Source organism: Mustela nivalis (assembly GCF_964662115.1).
Source record: "Mustela nivalis genome assembly, chromosome: 8".
NCBI lineage: Eukaryota > Metazoa > Chordata > Mammalia > Carnivora > Mustelidae > Mustela > Mustela nivalis.
In genome coordinates, this window is record NC_139027.1 from 36,655,507 (window position 1) to 36,674,453 (window position 18,947).

The 18,947-nt window shown below is 47.6% G+C and overlaps 2 long non-coding RNA genes across 2 annotated transcripts; one reads left to right on the forward strand and one right to left on the reverse strand.

Moving 5' to 3' along the window:
- Positions 1 to 234: 234 nt before the first annotated feature.
- Positions 235 to 1,521, reverse strand: LOC309871087. Its single transcript, XR_014315023.1, has 2 exons — positions 1,421 to 1,521; positions 235 to 892 (listed from the first exon to the last, which is right to left on the reverse strand). It is a non-coding gene; the product is annotated as an uncharacterized lncRNA (long non-coding RNA).
- Positions 1,522 to 10,150: 8,629 nt separating this feature from the next.
- LOC309870865 lies at positions 10,151 to 17,760 on the forward strand. The gene is made up of 2 exons (XR_014314860.1): positions 10,151 to 10,484; positions 17,356 to 17,760. It is a non-coding gene; the product is annotated as an uncharacterized lncRNA (long non-coding RNA).
- Positions 17,761 to 18,947: the final 1,187 nt, after the last annotated feature.

Consider the following 18,947-nt stretch of genomic DNA (forward strand, 5'->3'; position numbering starts at 1 on the left):
AAGAGGTCTGTTAGAGGAATTTCAGAAAGAAGACAATAAACTGTAAATGCTCCGGGGACCTGGGTGGCACAGTCGGTTAAACATCTGCCTTTGGCTCAGGTCATGATCTTGGTCTTGGGATTGAGACCCGCATCAGGCTCCCTGCTCGGTAAGAAGCCTGCTTCTCCCTCACCCACTCCCCTTGCTTGTGTTCGCCCCTCACTGGCTCTCTCTGTCAAAGAAAAAAATAAAACATTTTCTAAAAGAATATTTTATTTATTTATTTGACAGACAGAGATTACAAGTAGGCAGAGAGGCAGGCAGGGAGAGAGAGGAGGAAGCAGGCTCCCCGCTGAGCAGAGAGCCTGATGCGGGGCTTGATCCCAGGACCCTAAGACCATGACCTGAGCCGAAGGCAGAGGCTGTAACCCACCCAGCCACCAAGGCACCCTGAAAAATAAAACCTTTAAAAAACAAACATTTATCATTGTGCCACACCCTGTGTCAGAAATACCATTTGATGAACTACCAAAGACATCTGTGAGTTGAGACTGTCTTACCAGAGGCCTTTTAAGAGCCTCTGATACCCCCAGGAGACCAGGGCTTCCCGGGAAGGCGGCAGAGCAGCGGAAGACCTCCTTCGTGCCTTTCGCCCTTCTCTCCCTTCACGGATGCAGACACTCTAGGAGGGGGCGCCCCTTTCCCCTCTGGATCTTTCCATTGCCTCTGACCCCACAGCAGCATCTGTGCTTGCCCAGCAGAGGGCAGTCAGAGCCTGGGTACCACCTTCCTAGCCACCTGCTTAGGAAACAGGACAGATGGGTACCTAGCCCCCTCGCTGCCCACTGAAGCTTGGGCAGGGTGCCCACTTGCTGGCGGCAGCAGCCTGAGAGAAACAGGATGCACCAGGAGGCTGTTAAAAAAAAAAAAAAAAAGGCTGTTTTGAATTCTGTCTAAGCTGTGGCAGTTCTGCCTGGCAGATGCTCAGCTCTGGCCCTCTGCCACATTTACCCTCTTGGGTCCCAGGACAAGGGATCCGTTCCTTCTCATCCCAGGGCAGGCTACTTGCCCTGTTTCTATTCACTGTTCAGAATCTGTTTTTTTCTGAGGCCTGGAATCCTGGAGTCCCAGAACAGGAAGGGACTCAGAAGCTGCTGGTCTGTCCGTTGCCATTTCAAATAACTTCAAAGGCAGGCAGGGAGCCCTAAATTTGTCTCACTGACTCAGGGTGAGATGGTGGGGAGTGACAGTGGCTGTGGGAGCTGAGCCTGCGCCAACGCACCTACGTTCCCCAACTTCTCACTGAGCAGAAAAGAAAACAAGGCCATGGGCTGAGCCGGGAGGCCCGCTGCCAGGTCTTTCTTTCATCCTACGGTGAGAAACTGAGGTCCGGGGAAGGGAAAACTACTTGCCCGAGATCAGACCCGATTCCCCTTCTCACCAGGCGGATCTTTTTCAGTGCGGGCTGAATATTAAACTCAGTAGCAGGGGTGATTAGGACGTCCAGCTCTGCCCGCCCGGCAGGCTGCCTTGTCTTGGATTACTTCATTTCCTTCCTTGGCCACCGATCCCCTGTTTGGAGAAAGGAGCCTCCCCCAGGATACAGGGCCCTGCTTTTCCTCGCAGTGAGTCACAGCCTCTGAGCTGACTTGCGGACAGCTTGACTCCCAACACAGCATCCTTCCCTCCCACTGCTTTTTTCCAGTGACTACCTCCAGCTATGGGGCTTCACTTCCTCTGGCCAACTCCCTAGGGATAGAAACTTCTATTTACTCAGGTCTTTTCCTCCTTGAAATGAGGTCCTGTGGAGAAGGACCCAGGTGTCCTTTCAACCTTGACTCCCCAGAAGTAATGACCATGAGGCATGGAAGAGCTGTTTGCCCGTGTTGTGGGAAGGTCATAGGGAGGCAGCTTGTGTTTGTGATGGCTTTGCAAGGACTGATTGCGGTTTTTAAAAAATCCAGTGTTATATAATTGTTTACTCTGCTCGGACAAGCTGGCGTGCTCCCCCTGTCCAGGAGAATCAGCAGGCTTGGTGGGAATGCTTCGTTAGGGCTCAGCCTCCTGAGTGGCAGGGAGAGGGCTCTGGCCTCATGACCGGTCATCGGCACACCTCTGGGACTTGGGACAATATTCGACAGAGCCAGTCCTGTGAGGAGCGTCATTCGTTCTCACTTAGAGGAATCTGGGTGAGAATTAACAACAGCCATCTCCGCTGTCATGGGGTCAGGGGGCTCCTGCTCCCATCATCTCCCACGCAGCCGTGCAAGAGATGACTGGGGTCCGGAAAATCCCATCTCTGAGGAACATCGTTTGGGGGCAAGAAATAAGGACACTTACCTACTTATCCAAGTGAAAAGAGAAAAAGTGGAAAACAGACTAATGAGATGAGTTAGCTGCAGGGCACTACGAGAACAGGATGGAAAGGCCAAGAGGGACTGAGATGGGGGGGGGGTGGCACTTCTCTGAGATACCTTCTTGTTCTGACTTGGCTTTTGGAACCATTTTAATGTTTCTTGTTTCAAAAATAAACTAAAATAAAATAAAAGTCACAAGGATGGGGAAAGCCCTACAATGGCATATACTTAGAAATAAGCAAGTAAGAAAGAATGCCCTTTGACTTCTATCTTACATTCTAGTAAAAATAGTTGATTCCTTACTATGCGTTAAACATTACCTTGTAGTTCACTTAATCTATGTAACATTTCTAAATGCTAGGTACTATTCCTATCCTAGTTTTACAAGAGAGGAAGTCATGCCTCAGCGGGATTCAGGAAGCTGCCAAGGTCCCAGGACTTGAACTCAGATTTTGTATCAGATTTGTATGAGGTCTCAGTTCTGAGATCCTGTGACAGACTCAGCTCTGTGCCAGGCACAGAGGTATGAGTTAGTACCCCCTGGGTTCCAAAAATCTATAACCTTAGTGATTAACATTTAACACCAGGAGGCTATACAAAATAGGGAAATGAGCGAGTCCCTTATCATTCATAAAGATTTAAAGGCCATAACAATTTCAGGAATTCTGAGCATTCCTTGAGGGCTTACTTCCTGGAGAATATGCGCAAGACTGAAACCTAGGTAGGATTCAGTTAGGTGTGGGAAGGGAGGAAGAAATTCCAGGCAGCAGAACCCACTAGGGAGCAGAGGTGCAGAAAGGGGCTTGGTACATGGGGAGCCAAGGAGAAGACCAGCCTTTGCAGAAGGATGGACAACATAGAAGGGCACCTACATAACCTTCTTGGAGATCCTTTGGAGTTCAAGGTCAAGGTGAATATCATGGAAGGAAGGTGTCCCCAATGAGACTGGGCTGAGGTCAGTGAATTCCCAGGCCCTAAACATTAGCCCTTTCATAGCTGCATATTGTTATTTGATATCTGTCTAGTCCCTTTCCAGTTACTGGGCTCAACGAGCTTACTAGGAAAAGGTAGGCCATGAAGATCCATATTCTGAATTCACAGGTTAAAAACTCTTTTTTTGCATAAAGGGGAAGTAAAATGTGAGAGCCTGTGGTGGCTTTTGCTCTTCTCTTCCAGATCTGCTTTCTCCGCGGAGATTCACAAGCAGAAAGAGAAGCCATTCCCAGTTTGTTCCTGGAGCTGAAAGACAGACTTGTTAGCCTAGCACCTGTCTAAAGCCAGCCTGCGGGTAGCCCCCAGGCTATGCAATCAGAGGTGTTAGGGGAAAGCACTTCCCCTCTCATCTCCTCCGGCAGCTGTAAGTTTGGTGCTCAGCAGGGATAATGAGAAGAAATGAGAAGACAAAGTCTGGAGGCCCGCTGACGTGGACTGGAGGGTAGGGAAGCCAGCCGAGCCTGGTGGGCAGACACCAGTGCTGGTCCTAGCTAAGCAGCAAAACGGAAACATGACGAAAATCAAAATATGGACATCTTGATCAGACTCACGGTTAACAGTATCCTAGGTTTTTATCAGCACCCATACTCAGATAAACCTAAAACGTTTATCTTGAACCAGGGAAGGTCACAACAATGGCTTTCAAATTGCTGCCCTGGGTGTGTGGTGTGGTGTCATAATCTTAGAAACAGTAGAACTAATCTCCTATCGCTCAGAGGATCAAGTCAGCATCTGGCCGCTCCTGATCTTTTCAGTGCTGTCTGACACCACTGCCACTGTTCCCTTCCACAGCGCCCACCCCAAGCCTTGCCTTGGGCCAGCCACACCGCCCCCCACAGCTCTGCCATCTCCTCCCGCCCACACCCCCCCTTGGGAACACCACTTCCCTTCGTCTCCCCTGGCAGCCGCTCTTCTGGACCAGCCACACACCACCTCCTAGAGGGGCAATGGGACTCCAGGGCGAGGCGGTGGCTCCCTCCTCCTCTGAGCTGGGAGGGAGGGGTGCACGGCCCTCTGTCACTGTGGTTTTCACATCCTGTCCTGGTGACATGTTTGTCTTCCCACCCCCAGGCTCAGAGCCTCTTAAGGAGCCAAATCTTGCTTTTTTCTGAACTAGAACAAGATACAGTTTTTTTTTTTTTTTTTAAGATTTTATTTACTTATTTGTCAGAGAGAGCGAGAGCGAGTACAGGCAGACAGAGTGGCAGGCAGAGTCAGAGGGAGAAGCAGGCTCCCTGCAGAGCAAGGAGCCCGATGTGGGACTCGATCCCATGACACCACGATCATGACCTGAGCCGAAGGCAGCTGCTTAATCAACTGAGCCACCCAGGCGTCCCAAGATACAGTTTTTGATGATATTTGTTTAATATTTGAGGGATGGATATTTCCTCTTAAAACAATGTTTCCTAAACTTTTTAAAGCACAGAAAAAATACTTTTTACACCACAACCCAGTTCACGCAGACTCCTCCACACACACCTAAAGGAAACAAACTCTCAAGATATAATCCTTACTAGGTGGCGTGCACTCTGAGATTTTCTCTTTTATTTCTCTCTCTCTCTCTTTAAGTCCTTATTAGGACTTGCAGGTGGAGAGCCACAATTCTAAAGTATAAAGAAAAGCTGTCATATGGGGCGCCTGGGTTGCTCAGTGGGTTAAGCCGCTGCCTTCGACTCAGGTCATGTTCGCAGGGTCCTGGGATTGAGCCCTGCATCAGGCTCTCTGCTCAGCAGGGAACCTGCTTCCTCCTCTCTATCTGCCTGCCTCTCTGCCTGCTTGTCATCTCTCTCTGTCAAATAAATAGATAAAAAATCTTTAAAAGAAAAGCTGTCATAGCTAAAATGAGAAGAGCTTCCCTTCCAAGCCAGGATCAGATTAGGATTAAGCTGTAAACAAATGAGGGCCTCTGCCAGCTCAGATGTGCAGACCATTAGGGTCTTGGCCTTATTATGAAGCTGAGTGCTCGGTGGGCTTTATCGCCCACGTGATGATCCTTAGCCTGGGGCACAATGACCCTTGGCAGCTTTCCTGTTCAGTCCCTCCTAGCTTTCCTTCATTCCTTAACACACACACACACACACACACACACACACACACACACACACACACACACACAGAGGCATGCACACACAAGTTCCCAAAGAGTTCTTCCCTTTGCACTTGCTACCCCTGCTATATTTTGGGCAGCCTTCCATGACCGCTCTCATCATGTCAGACTGTCATGCAAGTCTTTTTCATGGGGCTGGGCGCTCGGTGGAACTTCTGGAGGGCGCCCGGCATGGGAAAGGCTGACCAGAAGTGTTTGGTGTGTAGCTGAGGAGAGACGAATGGCTGCACACGTGGGGGCTGCAGGTGCCCACCTCTTCCTGAATGTGGCCAGGGTGGGGGGTTGCCAGGGGCTCTGTAGGGTGAGAGCGGGGAGAAGCAGGCCAGGTCCAGCTGCTTTGGAGTTGGATGGGCAGGTGCTGCCTGAGGCAGGAAGCAGTGGCTGGAATTCAACAGGGAATCCACAAAACCCACTTATCTCTTCCCTTTGTGTAGAAATCTCACAATTTAAGAAAGGAAGATGATAAACCTGAGCTTTAGGGTAAACTTTGACACTCAAAAGCAGGCCATTGGGACTGGAGTTGCTGAAGAACTAATTAGAATGGCAGGTAGCAGCCACCTCAACCCCCCCACCCCACCCCCACCCCCACCCCGCATGGAGAGCACAAAAGTGACCCACCAGAGTCCCATGCAGCAAACCCCGCAACCCAACTTGCTAACAGTCCGGTAGAAGATTTCCTTGTAACTCTCGGAAATGACACAGATCACGAAATGTCAGCACATAAATCGCATTACATCGGGAAACGTTAAGTTATGCTCCTGCTTGTCCTACGACTGCAGTAACCAAACTTTCAAAAAGCAAGAATCAGGGTACCTGGGTGGCTCAGTCGGTTAAGCATCTGCTTTCAGCCCAGGTCATGATCTCAGGGTCCTGGAATCAAGCCCTGGGTCAGGCTCCCTGCTCAGTGGGGAGTCTGCTCGTGTGCACTCTTGTGCGCTCTTTCTCTCAAAAATAAATAAAAAAAATAAATAAATAAATAAATAAAGCAACAAACATCACCAGCTCCATTCTGTACGGGCCCCAAATTCCAGAACATTCCAGCTGGTTTCTGCCTGCTTCTGGGCCCTGCTCCCTTTGTGTCTTTGTTCTTTCAGCCTTACTGAATGCCTTCTAGCAGGATAGCATTGTGGTGTCTCCCACAGGGGAGGAAATTTAGCTTGGGGAAGAATTTGAGCAAGCCACTCTAGGTTAAAAATAAACAAAACCAAATTCCTCTTAGGAGTTTGCCTAGTTCTGCTTTCTGTTACACACCCAAGTTATAACCCACTATAAGCATTGTTTGTCACATGGGAACGAGAACCTGGCCCTTGTTCCCCTGAGCTCACCTCTCCCAAGTAACTAAGGTAAAGTGAACAGGTCGTGGCCTGCAGAGGACAAAGGTCTGAGCTGAGACCTTGATTCTGTCACTCATAAGCCCTGTGATCTTGGGAAGGGACTGACTCCTGCCCCCAGTTTCTTATCTATAGAATGAGGACAATGACACTGTTCCCCAGTCCCCTGAAAGGAGGGGCATGAGGGGAAATACACGGGAACAGCTAACATTCGTGAAGCTACTAACTTTCTGCAGTGACCACGCAAGTCCACTGGCTTGAAGGGAGATGGAGGTGACCAGCCAGACTAGGCAGAGTAGGCTTTTCCTGTTGTGAATCAGTGGAAAGTAAAGCTGGATGGTCAGAGAACCCTGTCACGGAAAACCTCTGTCAGATGGACCCGTTTGGTCCTGTAGACAATGGTAGACTGTGAGAGACTTCAGGCAAGTAAAAAAGTAGTGGTTTGGCAGATTAGTCTGGTCTAAAGTCTGGTTGGAAGTGGAGTGAGGCTTGAGGCTAGGAATAGGGATGAGGCACTGGACTTAGGAGGCTGAGGGAGGAGGGGGGGCTGGTGTGAGAGGCAGACCCCAGAAAGAGTCCAATTTGGGTGTCCAATTGTTCTGTATGTTTCCCCCACTGCTTCTTCCCCCTCCTCCACCCAGGTCTTTGCTTTTTCAGCTCCTTGTCTTTCCTTCTGTCTCCACCCCTACACCCACCCCTATTATCAGCCCCGTGTCCTTCTACCAGCTAAGGAGGCATGCAAACGCAGCTCAGCAAATGCTTCAGATGATAAAGATGCTGCCCAGTGGGCCTCCCTGGGTAAAGCTGGTCTGGCTGGCATTGATTGGGTCATGAGTGGGGAGGGTAGGTAGGTCCCTGTTTTCTTTAAGACCAGAGTGAGAAAAGCTACTGCAGATTAGACCTCACAGGAAGCTAGAGCCAAGCGACAGCACCTGACATCGAGTGCAAAGCAGCGGGTGGGTGAGAAGAGAGGTGACAGCTCTGGGCTGCTGAGGCCCGTTGCTCCTTCTACTCCAGGCCGAGGAAATCAGGTCACCTGATTTCACTAGCCAGACACAGAGGGACTGACTGTTGCCTCGGGAAAATCAACCATAAAGAAATGTTCACGGAAGAGTGGCCAGGACGTGGCACCTGGGTGAGGATTTCAAACTGGTGGCCACAGGTCCGTTCACCCCGCAGATGGATTTTGTTTGGCCGGCTTAGGCCCTCGCACCCTCTATTATGTTCCACACCATCCTTGCTCCCTCTCTGCCTCATATATTTGCCTTCCTAGTCTCACCCCTGAGCTTATGAATTTACCAGTCCTACCCTAGAAGGCACAGAGGAATACAAAGTTGTTCCAGGAACTTCCAACATTGCTAGAAAAACAAAACAAATACACAGGCGAAGCCAGACCCAATGTGTGGGGCAGACATTGTATATTGAGTTGAGTTTACATAGGAGATCTTCTCCCACTGGAAGAGACAGGTCTCAATGGAGATGAGGTAGGGATGCTGTGGATGGGATCAGGCAGGGGGAGTCAGCCTGGAGAAGGTGCACACACAGCACGGGACCTCTGGGGTGTTTGCACAGGACAGTGATGATAAAAGGCACAAAACAATCCAGGGAAAATAGTGGGTGGGTGGGAGCTGAATTAGGGAGAAAGTTTTTTTTAAAGATTTTATTTTTATTTAAAAATTAAAAAATATATATTTTACCAAGGGGCACCTGGGTGGCTCAGTTGGTTAAGGGTCTGCCTTCAGCTTAGGTAATGATGCCAGGGTCTGGGGTGGAGCCCTGCATCAGTATCCCTGCTCAGGGAGGAGACTGCTTCTTTCTTCCTCTCCTACTCCCCCTGCTAATGCTCTGTTGCTCTCTCTCTGTCAAATAAACAAAATCTTTTAAAAATTTTTTATCCATTTATTTGAAAGAGAGTGCACACAAAAGAACACAAGTAGGCAGGGGAGGCAGAGGCAGAGGGACAAGCAGACACCCCACTGAGCAGGGAACCTATGCAGGACTCTATTCCAGGACCTCAAGATTGGGACCTGAGCCAAAGGCAGATGCTTAACTGACCAAGCCACCCAAGTGCCCCAAGATTTAATTTTTTTTTTCTTGAAGATTTTTTATTTTGTTTATTTGACAGATCACAAGGAGAGAGAGAGGGGAAAGCAGGCTCCCTGATCAGAGAGCCCGATGCAGGGCTTGATCCCAGAACCCTGAGATCATGACCTGAGCTGAAGGCAGAAGCTTTAAGCCACTGAGCCACCCAGGCGCCCCGGATCTTGTTCCTTCTTATCTGTATCAAAACTCATACTGAGCCATGAGTTCTGGGTTGCAAAAGAGGATTTATTTTTTGCAAGATTTAATTTTTTAAAAGCAATCTCTATGCCTAACATGGGACTTGAACCTGCAACCGGTAGATCAAGAGTCACATGCTCCACCCACTGAGCCAGTCAGCTGTCCCAGAAATTTTGAAGATGTAAAAAGTGGTGCAGAGTGGGAGTCGAAGGATCCAAAGGGTACCAAGGAAGCTTCAGAACATCTTGGAGATGCTGCTCTAGTCACCATGAAAGGGAAGTCATAAGAAGGCAGCTGCTTGGGGTGGGGTGTGAGAAGTTGAGAGAAATTTTGATTTACATGTGTTACATTTGATGGAAGAAATATGCAGTTGGCATTTAGGACGGAGACGGAGGTGGGGATGGAGGACTGCAGGGGATTAAATGGGACTTCCAAGGGAGATGAGGTAGGACAAGGTGGGGAGAGAGAGACTCGGGAAGGGAAAGGTGGAAGAGAAACCAGGGAAGGAGACTAATATGGAACTGGAGAGGTGAAGAATAAACAGATGTCAGCAGAAAAGAAAGAGGTCTGTCAGCATTATTTACTACAGGAGCTTCCAGAACAGAGCAGAGAAAAGCCCAGGGTTTGAAGCTAAGGGGTGACAGGGATTTCTGCTGGTGTGGAGAAGGGGACAACATATTTCAGTGTCAAGGAGAGCTGGTGGAGGGGAAGGTAACAGAAGACATTATGTCAAGAAGCACGTAGCAGGTAGAAGCCACAGTAGGAGCAAAGGGAAACCCATGCAAGTTTGAAGGTAGAAGGAAGATTACGGAGAAGAGAGAACGGCATCTGCTCAGGAGAAAGGATAAGATGAAGAAGACAGGACCCAGAGGAGGTAGATGGAGATGCTTATCTTGGATTTCACAACTTTTGCATCTCCTTGTCCCTCAGAGTTGGGCTGGGTCCTGGGTCCCCCGCTGTCTTTGGTCCTCATTATTGTGGTTAGGCAGCAGCAGGAAGTTGGTGAGGCCAGACGGGGCACTGTCTGCGAATGGTGAGGGGGGTCCTTCCCTGGGGACTGGGACCCAGAGCACCAGCAATTATCCCTTTTCCCCTTTGCCACAGATTCCTTCTCTTTCCTCCATCAGCCCTGGTCAGTTCTGGTGGGTTGACACCGTCCAGAGGGCTGTACACAAGATTGAAGCCTCTGGCCCATGTTTCAGGTGTGCAGGCACAAGCAGGCAGAGAGGAAATGAAAGTGGGGTAACCACAAGGAAGAGGGGGCAAGGACCGAGTTAATCATCTGAATTCGCAGCCAAAAGCTCCCAGCCAGCCTTTGCAGAGACAGTGAGTAACTACAGATGGAGAACTCTTGGCGGCAGAGTCTGTGTCCCTTCAGGGTCCAGTCACCGACACTGAGCACAGAACAGCCACCGCCCCCAGCGGGCCAGGGCGGAGGTAGGAGCATCAACAAGCAAGGAGGTGGCGGTGAGGGGGACCTCAGCAGAAAAGCAAATGCAACCCCCCCCCCCCCCCGGAAGGGAAGGAGGAGCTTGCTCCCTGCTGGGCTGGGGGAGCCTGCTCTAAGCTGGGAGGGACAGTATGAAAGGAAAAATGCTGGGGCAGGGCTGATGAGGACCTAAGGGGAAGGGAGGAAGCCCAATGCTCAGGCTGAGTCAGAAGTTTTCGTTCTGAGTGTGAAGACGCTCTGAAGAGGTAGCTTATGTGGATGGAGGTCTGGGTGGGCCATCATCGGAAGGAGATCTAAAACATCCTGAGCCTCGAAACTGGCATTTCCCCCTTATCTGCTGGGTGGGTGTTGTTCTTATAGAAGATGAAAACATTCACAGGCACACGCACGTGTGCACACACACACAAACACACACACTTTATAATGGACTATTATGCAGATATTAAAAGGAAAGAAAGAGCTCTGTCTGCAATGACAGGCAAAGTTATCTAAGACAATGTTAAGTGGAAAGAACAAGTTGTGTAATTGTGCATGGTGGTATTTCGTTTGGTTAAAAAAAGAAAAATGTATATTATATATTATAGAAAAATATGTTTTTGTATATGACAAGGAATTTTTATTTTTTCTATTTTTTTTTTAATTTTTTAAAGATTTTATTTATTCATTTGACAGACAGAGATCACAAGTAGGCAGAGAGGCAGGCAGAGAGAGGGAGGAAGCAGGCTCCCTGCTGAGCAGAGAGCCAGGTGCAGGGCTTGATCCCAGGACCCTGAGATCATGACCTGAGCTGAAGGCAGAGGCTTAACCCACTGAGCCACCCAGGCGCCACTCACAAGGAATTTTTAAAAACCACTTTATTAAAATATGACTGACATGTATTTGTGTATACAACTTGAACTGTTAATAGTTATTATGGGGGTTAGATTAGAAAATTAAGGTTCTATGGAGGGGCATTTTAACTATATGGTCTTCTGTGTTAAAAAACAAAATTCAGGGGTGCCTGGGTGGTTCAGTTGGTTAAGTGTCGGCCTTCTGCTCAGGGTCCTGGGATGGAGCCCCTCCCCCCACCCATCAGGCTCCCTGCTCAGTGGGGATCCTGCTTCTCTCTCTCCCTCTGCCTGTTGCTCTGCCTACTTGTGCTCTCTCTCTGTCCAATAAATAAATAAACTCTTTAAAAAAATTCATACAACCCCCCCGCCAAATCTGGGGTGCCTGGCTGGCTCAGTCAGAAGAAGGTGAGACTCTTGATCTGGGGGTTCAAACCCCATGTTGGGTATAGAGATTACTAAAGAAAAGTAAATCAACTTAAATTCAAGATCAAATGGGCTTTGTTCAATAATTCATGAATCAGGCAGAATCCCATCTAGCAAATAGAAAGGAGCTCCAAAGAGCTGCACAAAATAGAAGGATTTTATAGGCAGAAACAGAGGCTGATGGCAGGGTGGGAGGGTAGAATAATTAGCAAAAGAGAAAAAAAGATATTTTCAGGCAAGGTCTTCTTCCCTTAAGGGGAAGAACAAAGGTCTTATTGGGTAGATGACCTCATCTTCCTTTGGGAGGGGATGGAGAGGTCATCTGTGACAGATGACCTCACTGGTGTTTACCAGAAAATTCCTGGCTAACTGGTTAAGACCACATTTCTGGGGAAAGTTTGAACTGCCATTAGATTAAGGACCAAGCCCCAATTGGGTGACTTGGCCTAGCATAAGTGACACCATTTGGAGTCTGGATTTTCTTTTTAATATCTGCACAGTGTGGTTTTTAAAACACTATTTAGTGTGATAGTTTCAATGACCACATTTTGTGAACGAGATAGAACAAAGGGCTGATAAATATGAATTTTTATGGGGCAAATGGAACAGAATATTTGCAGTTGAGGTCATCCTAGAAAATGAAGTACATTCTCCTTTCCTTCTTTCTGCTTTATCTGGCCTGAAGCTTCACTTCAGTAAGCAGCTTCTCTGGTTTAACTCCAGAGGGAAGAACATTGGCCTTTGAGTTATTCATTCGCTGACTCCCTGCCAGGGCCCATTGTGCCAGTGTTCCAGGCCCTAGTCCCCTACTTACTGTCTGGCTGTGGGCTCTTGGACTTTCATATCCCTATAAGATGGGGTAATAGTACTCGTTCTGCTTATGAAACCTCTTAAAAGCATAAAGTTGAACAAAAATCAAAATGGCTGCCCCAATGCTTCAGTGAAGCTTGATTTTATTTTTTTATTTTTTATTTTATTTTATTTTTTTAAAAAGATTTTATTTATTTATTTGACAGACAGAGATCACAAGTAGGCAGAGAGGCAGACAGAGGGGGAGGGGGAAGCAGGCTCCCCACTGAGCAGAGAGCCTGATTCCGGGCTGAATGCCAGGACCCTGAGATCATGACCTGAGCTGAAGGCAGAGGCTTGACCCACTGAGCCACCCAGGTGCCCCCGAAGTTTGATTTTAAAGTAACCTTTTCCCTCTCTTCTGCAAATCTCCCCTCTTCCCTTCTTAGTTTTTCATTTCAGGAACCTGGTAGCATCCTGAAAATAACTAATGACTAAGGAGGCAGGCAGCATATACAAAAATTTTCCCTATAACCTCCCCCGCCCCCCAGTCCTTTCCCCCGGGGCAGGGTTGCAGTCTTTGAAGGCCATAGCTTGCTGCCAGGCAAAGGAATGAGGCTATTATTCCTCTCTATCCCAACCTCTATCTTTGGATTATATTTTGGCTTCAAAGCATGAAGCTGGTTTTCAACAACATCTATATCACACAGATGTGAAGATGAAATGAAAATGCTTTTGGAGGTATCTAGAACCAGGGGGATAAGAGCCCTATCTACAGATTTGAGGTTTTTATGAATCATCCTCGGAGGCATTATCCAAGGTCACAGTTAAAAAAGTTAATTCCTGGGGTGTCTAACTCGCTCAGTTGGGGGAATGTGCAACTCTTCATTTCAGGATTGTGAGTGTGAGCCCCACATTGCAGGTAGTGAATACTTAAAAACAAAATACATATATTTTTTAATGCTTTTAATTATTTATTTGACAGAGAGAGATCACAAGTAGGCAGAGAGTCAGGCAGGGAGAGAGAGGGGGAAGCAGACTCCCCGCTGAGCAGAGAGCCTGATGCGGGACTTGATTCTAGGACCCTGAGATCATGACCAGAGCTGAAGACAGAGGATTAACCCACTGAGCTACCCAGGTGCCCTAAAAACAAAATCTTTTAAAAAAAAACCCAAAATTTCAATTCCATGAAGCAGCTTTAGTATCCAAAATCTATTCTTACACAACTCCAACACACAAAAACCAGATAATCCAATCAAAATGGCCAGAAGACATGAACAGACATATGAAGATGAAAAATATGAAGAAGATGGTCAACATCACCAATGATCAGGGGAATGCAAATCCAAAGTATAATGAGGGACCCCTAGGTGGCTCAGTGGGTTAAGCCTCTGCCTTCAGCTCAGGTCATGATCCCAGGGTCCCGGGATCAAGTCCCACATCAGGCTCCTTGCTCAGTGGGGTATCTGGTGCTCCCTCTGCCTGCTGCTACTCCTGCTTGTGTTCTCTCTCTGTCAAATAAATAAATAAAATCTTAAAAAAAAAAAAAACTACGGTGAGCTATCACCTCATACCTGTCAGAATGGCTAAAACCACTAACACAGAAAACAAGTGTCAGTGGTGATGCAGAGAAAAATAGAGGATGCCCTGTTGGGGGGGGGAACGCAAACTGGTGCAGCCACTCTGGAAAACAGTATGGAGGTTCCTCAAAAAATTAAAAATAGAATTATGGAGGTGGGTGGGGTGATGGGTCAAATAGGAGAAAGAGATTAAGAGTACACTTATCTTGACACTGAGTGATATATGGAACTGTTGACTCATCGTATTCTATATCTGAAACATCACATTGTTTGTTAACTATATTTGAATTAAAATATAAGTAAATAAATAAATAAAAATAGAATTACTATCTGATCCAGTAATTCCACCAGTGGGTATTTATACAAAGAATATAAAAGCACTAATTTGATAAGATATATGCACCCCTATGTTTATTGCAGAATTATTTACAATAGTCAAGACATGCAAACAACACAAGTGTTCCTCCATAGTTGAGTGGATAAAGAAGATGTGGTATACACACACACACACAGGATGGAATATTACTCAGCCATAAAAGACTAAAATCTTGCCATTTGCAATAACATGGACGGATCTAGACCGTATAATGCTGAGTGAAATCAAATCGGAGTAAACCAAATACCACATGATTTCATGCATATGAAGAATTTAAGAAACAAAACAAATGAAGGAAGAAAAAAACCTAGATAAAAACAACAAAAAAAAAAACCCCAGACTCGGGGCGCCTGGGTGGCTCAGTGGGTTAAAGCCTCTGCCTTCGGCTCAGGTCATGATCTCAAGGTCCTGGGATCAGACCCAAATTGGGCTCTCTGCTCAGCGGGGAGCCTGGTTCCCTCTCTTTCTCTGCCTGCCTCTCTTTCTACTTGTGATCTCTGTCAAATAAATAAATAAAATCTTAAACAAAAACAAAAACAAAAAAACCCAGACTCTTTTTTTTTTTTTTAAAGAGTTTATTTGTCGAAGAGAGAGATATCGAGAGAGTGAGCACAGGCAGGCATAGGCAGGCAAAGGCAGAGGGGGAGCAGGCTCCCCACTGAGCAAGGAGCCCGATCTGGGACTCCCAGGACACCGGGACCATGACCTGAGCCGAAGGCAGCCGCTTAACCAACTGAGACACCCAGGCGTCCCCTGACTCTTTTTTTAAAAAAGATTTTATTTATTTATTTGAGAGCAACAGAGAGAGAGAGAGATAGTGAGAGAGAGCACAAGTGGGGAGGAGAGAGAGAAGCAGGCTTCCCATGGAGCAGGAAGCCAGACTCAGGGGTTCGATCCCAGGACCCGGAGATCACTACGTGAGCCAAAGGCAGACACTTAACTCACTGAGCTACCCAGATGCCCCTCAAAACCAGGCTCTTTTTTTTTTTTTTAATTTATTTTTTATTTATTTTCAGCATAACAGTATTCATTATTTTTGCACCACACCCAGTGCTCCATGCAATCTGTACCCTCTATAATACCCACCACCTGGTATCTTGACCTCCCACCCCCCACCCCTAAAACCAGGCTCTTTACTATAGAGAACAAACTGGTGGTTACCAGAGAGATGAGTGAAATGGCTAAGGAGAATTAAGAGCACTCTTGTCATGATGAGCATCGAGTAATATAAAAATGGCTGAATCACTATACTGTGCAACTGAAACTAACACACCACTGTATGTTAACATACTGGAATGAAAAATAAAAAAAAAAAGATGGAAAGGAAAGTCCAGTTCCCTGCAGAGAGCAAGTATGGAATAAATTAAACGGACAGTCCTGAAAGGGAGGTATCTTGGAGTGACAGAAAGTCGCCCCCAGGAAATAAAGTCACCCTTGGAAAATAAAGCTAAGAGGAATCTGGGCCTAATAGAGGAGACCATCAACCACAGAAGCATTCAGCCTAAACGATGTAAATGTAGTGAGTAGGGAATTTGGGGACACCCAAATCCAATCAGTATCCAAATGTATTACGTATTTGCTAAATGCCAGGTACAGGCCAAGCCCTTTAGTTATTCCATCCTCCTAACAACCCTATTATCTCCACTTTATAGAGGAGTGTGAGGCATGGAGATTTGCTCGAAGTCCTGGCAGGGAAATGGGAGAGCCAGGATTCTGATTTCAGATCTCCTGATCCCTGTGTGCTGAAACGACTCCTCAGCCAAAAAAAAAAAAAAAAAAAAAAAAAAGGGGGGGGGGTAGGAGCACTTGCTCAGGAAACTGGGACTTAATATAGAAAAACAAGGGATGGCTTTTCAAAATCCAGCTGAGAAAGAATGTGTTAACATAATGTTTCTAAACTTACCAGGTAACAAAAATCATTCTTCTTCCCCTAATTGCTTCTCAAGCTGTAATGTACATATGAATCACATGGTGACCTTGTTAAAAATGCAGATTCTGATTCAGTAGGGTTGGGTGAGGCCTGAGACTGCCAACTGCCTTCCTGAGGATCTGCAGACCCCACATTAAGGAACAAGGTTCTGGCCAGTGGGGAAGAAGGTCCCTGTCATCGGAAATAGATTTGCCTGATGAAAATGAGGAAACTGGGTTCTGCTCAGATTCTGTCTCCCACAAGGCAGCTTCCAGCCGCTGAAGCCCCTCTTTGAGTCCCCAGACACCTGAATTTCTGGACCTGCCTAGGCTCTGTTCTCTCCCCCAAGACAGCTTTTTATTCAGCTTTGCCCACGGGGCCCTGTGGGGTTCTTCTTGGCCAGCTTTCTCTTGCTGAGGTGAAGGGAAAACTGAGGGGCTCTGAGCCAGCCAAAGGGGGGAGCCTGTGGAGAGCAGGAGGTGGGGCAGGTGGGGGTAGACTCTGAGATGTGTGGCCTGGCACTCTCTTGCGCCCTGGAAATGTTCGCTGAGGGAACGTAATAAGGGTGTACTGGGAAAGGAGCCGTGTGAGCTGGGTACAGGAGTGGGAGGTCTGGCGGGGTTGGGTAGAAGGTTTGCTCTTTGGCTGTTGCCTCTGTGGCGGGTCCTCAGCGTGAAGCTCTAGATGGAAGGAGTTTGTGTTTTGTGAGGGCATGGGCTGGTCAAGCTTGCTTTTTCTGCCCGATCCATAGTAGACTATTTGTTGAGTGAATGAACAAATGAAGAGCTAGGGGAAGCGAGGCTGTGCCTGGAGCCCTTCCCCTCTACCTCGTCCTTGGAATGGCTAGGGGGATGACTCACGTCCTGCAGCCCACTCACTTTCTCAGCCTAAAACCACATGGCCTGGGGTGTGGTGCCAGTGAGCTGACCCCTTTCCCCTCTTCCGCTGCAGGATCTTCATGACACACAGTTCCTGAGTTTCCTGCAAGTTGCCTTTCCTCCCTGCTTTCCCGGTAAGAGCTGAGAAATGTGGGCCTTGGAGAAAATGGAGTCCCAGTTTAGGTCTCCAGAGAGAGGTGTTTCTGAAGAATTGTTCAAAAACACTGGGCTGTCCTGCAAGCTGGCTCGAAGGAGAACCAGAGACTTCAAAGCCGTTTCAAGCTCCAGGAAATGTCCTTCTGGGGGTGCCTGGGTGGCTCAGTGGGTTAAGCCTCTGCCTTGGGCTCAGGTCATGGTCCCAGGGTCCTGGGATGGGGCCGCTTGGCAGGGAGCCTGCTTCCCCCCCCCCCACCCTCTGCCTCTCTGACTACTTGTGATCTCTGTCAAATAAATAAAATCTTAAAAAAAAAAAAAAAAAGAGCTGTCTTTCTCTCCCCTCTGTCTGGGTCCTAGGCCATATCACATGCAGATGTATGAACTCAAAACCAAAGGAAAGAGGGGTGCCTGGGTGGCTCAGTGGGTTAAAGCCTCTGCCTTCGGCTCAGGTCATGATCCCAGGGTCCTGGGATCGAGCCTCACATCGGGCTCTCTGCTCTGCAGGGAACCTGCTTCCTGCTCTCTCTCTCTCTCTGCCTGCCTCTCTGCCTACTTGTGATCTCTGTCAAATAAATAAATAAAATCTTAAAAAAAAAACAAAAAAAAAAAAACAAAGGAAAGAGACCAGGCAGTGAGCATTCAGGAGGAGGCACATAAAGTCTGGAGTGGGAGGCCCTGTCCCCCCCACTTCTTACGTGGGCAGAGCAATGGACCAACTCATTTGCCTGAGGCAACCAAATCTGGCTCCTTGTTGTTGTGGGACACTGGCCTGAGACCAGTCTCAACCAGTGTCTCCACATCAGAGCTCGGCTGTCCTTGTGCTTAAAAGTACCCTTCCCCTACTCTCCATCTCTGTCTGGAACTTTCCGTGGATCCGAGCCATGGATAGTGGGCTCCCAATCCTGTTTGATGGGGAATGAGGAAGTGTCTGAAGGCAGAGGCCAGCCATGTCGACAGCAGGTGGGAAAGTGCTGGTGGTGATGGTGATGCATGGTCCTTACTTTATTATTATTAGTTATTCATTCATTCTTATTATTTATTCTGAAGCTATTGCCTGTAAGCATTGACTACGGGTGGGTGCAAGACAGATTTTCTTTCTTGAGAAGTCTCAAGAGGTTGGAGTTTTCAGTAACTCTGAAACATGGTCAGGCCACTGCATCGACTTTATTTCTGCAGAGAACCTGTGCCCTTGGCTTCCTGCCTCTTCTTACTATGGGGAAACTGGGGACAGTCTTGGAGTCAGGTCTCCTGGAAATGCCCTTTCCATTCCAACAGGACTCAAAGAGGCTTAAAATGCAGGCATTAAAGAAACAATTAATAAAAATAAGGAGGAAAGGAGATGGAAGTAAAAGTGTTAACTGAAGTGCAAATACAAGTTAACACCTAAGAGCATCATGTTTGCCTGTGTACTTACTGACAGCGGGGGACCGAGCACCTACAAACTTGCAGTTTGTTACATTCTTCACTGGTTTACTTGTTGCTTCATTCTTTGTGCTTCAGTTTGTCTGT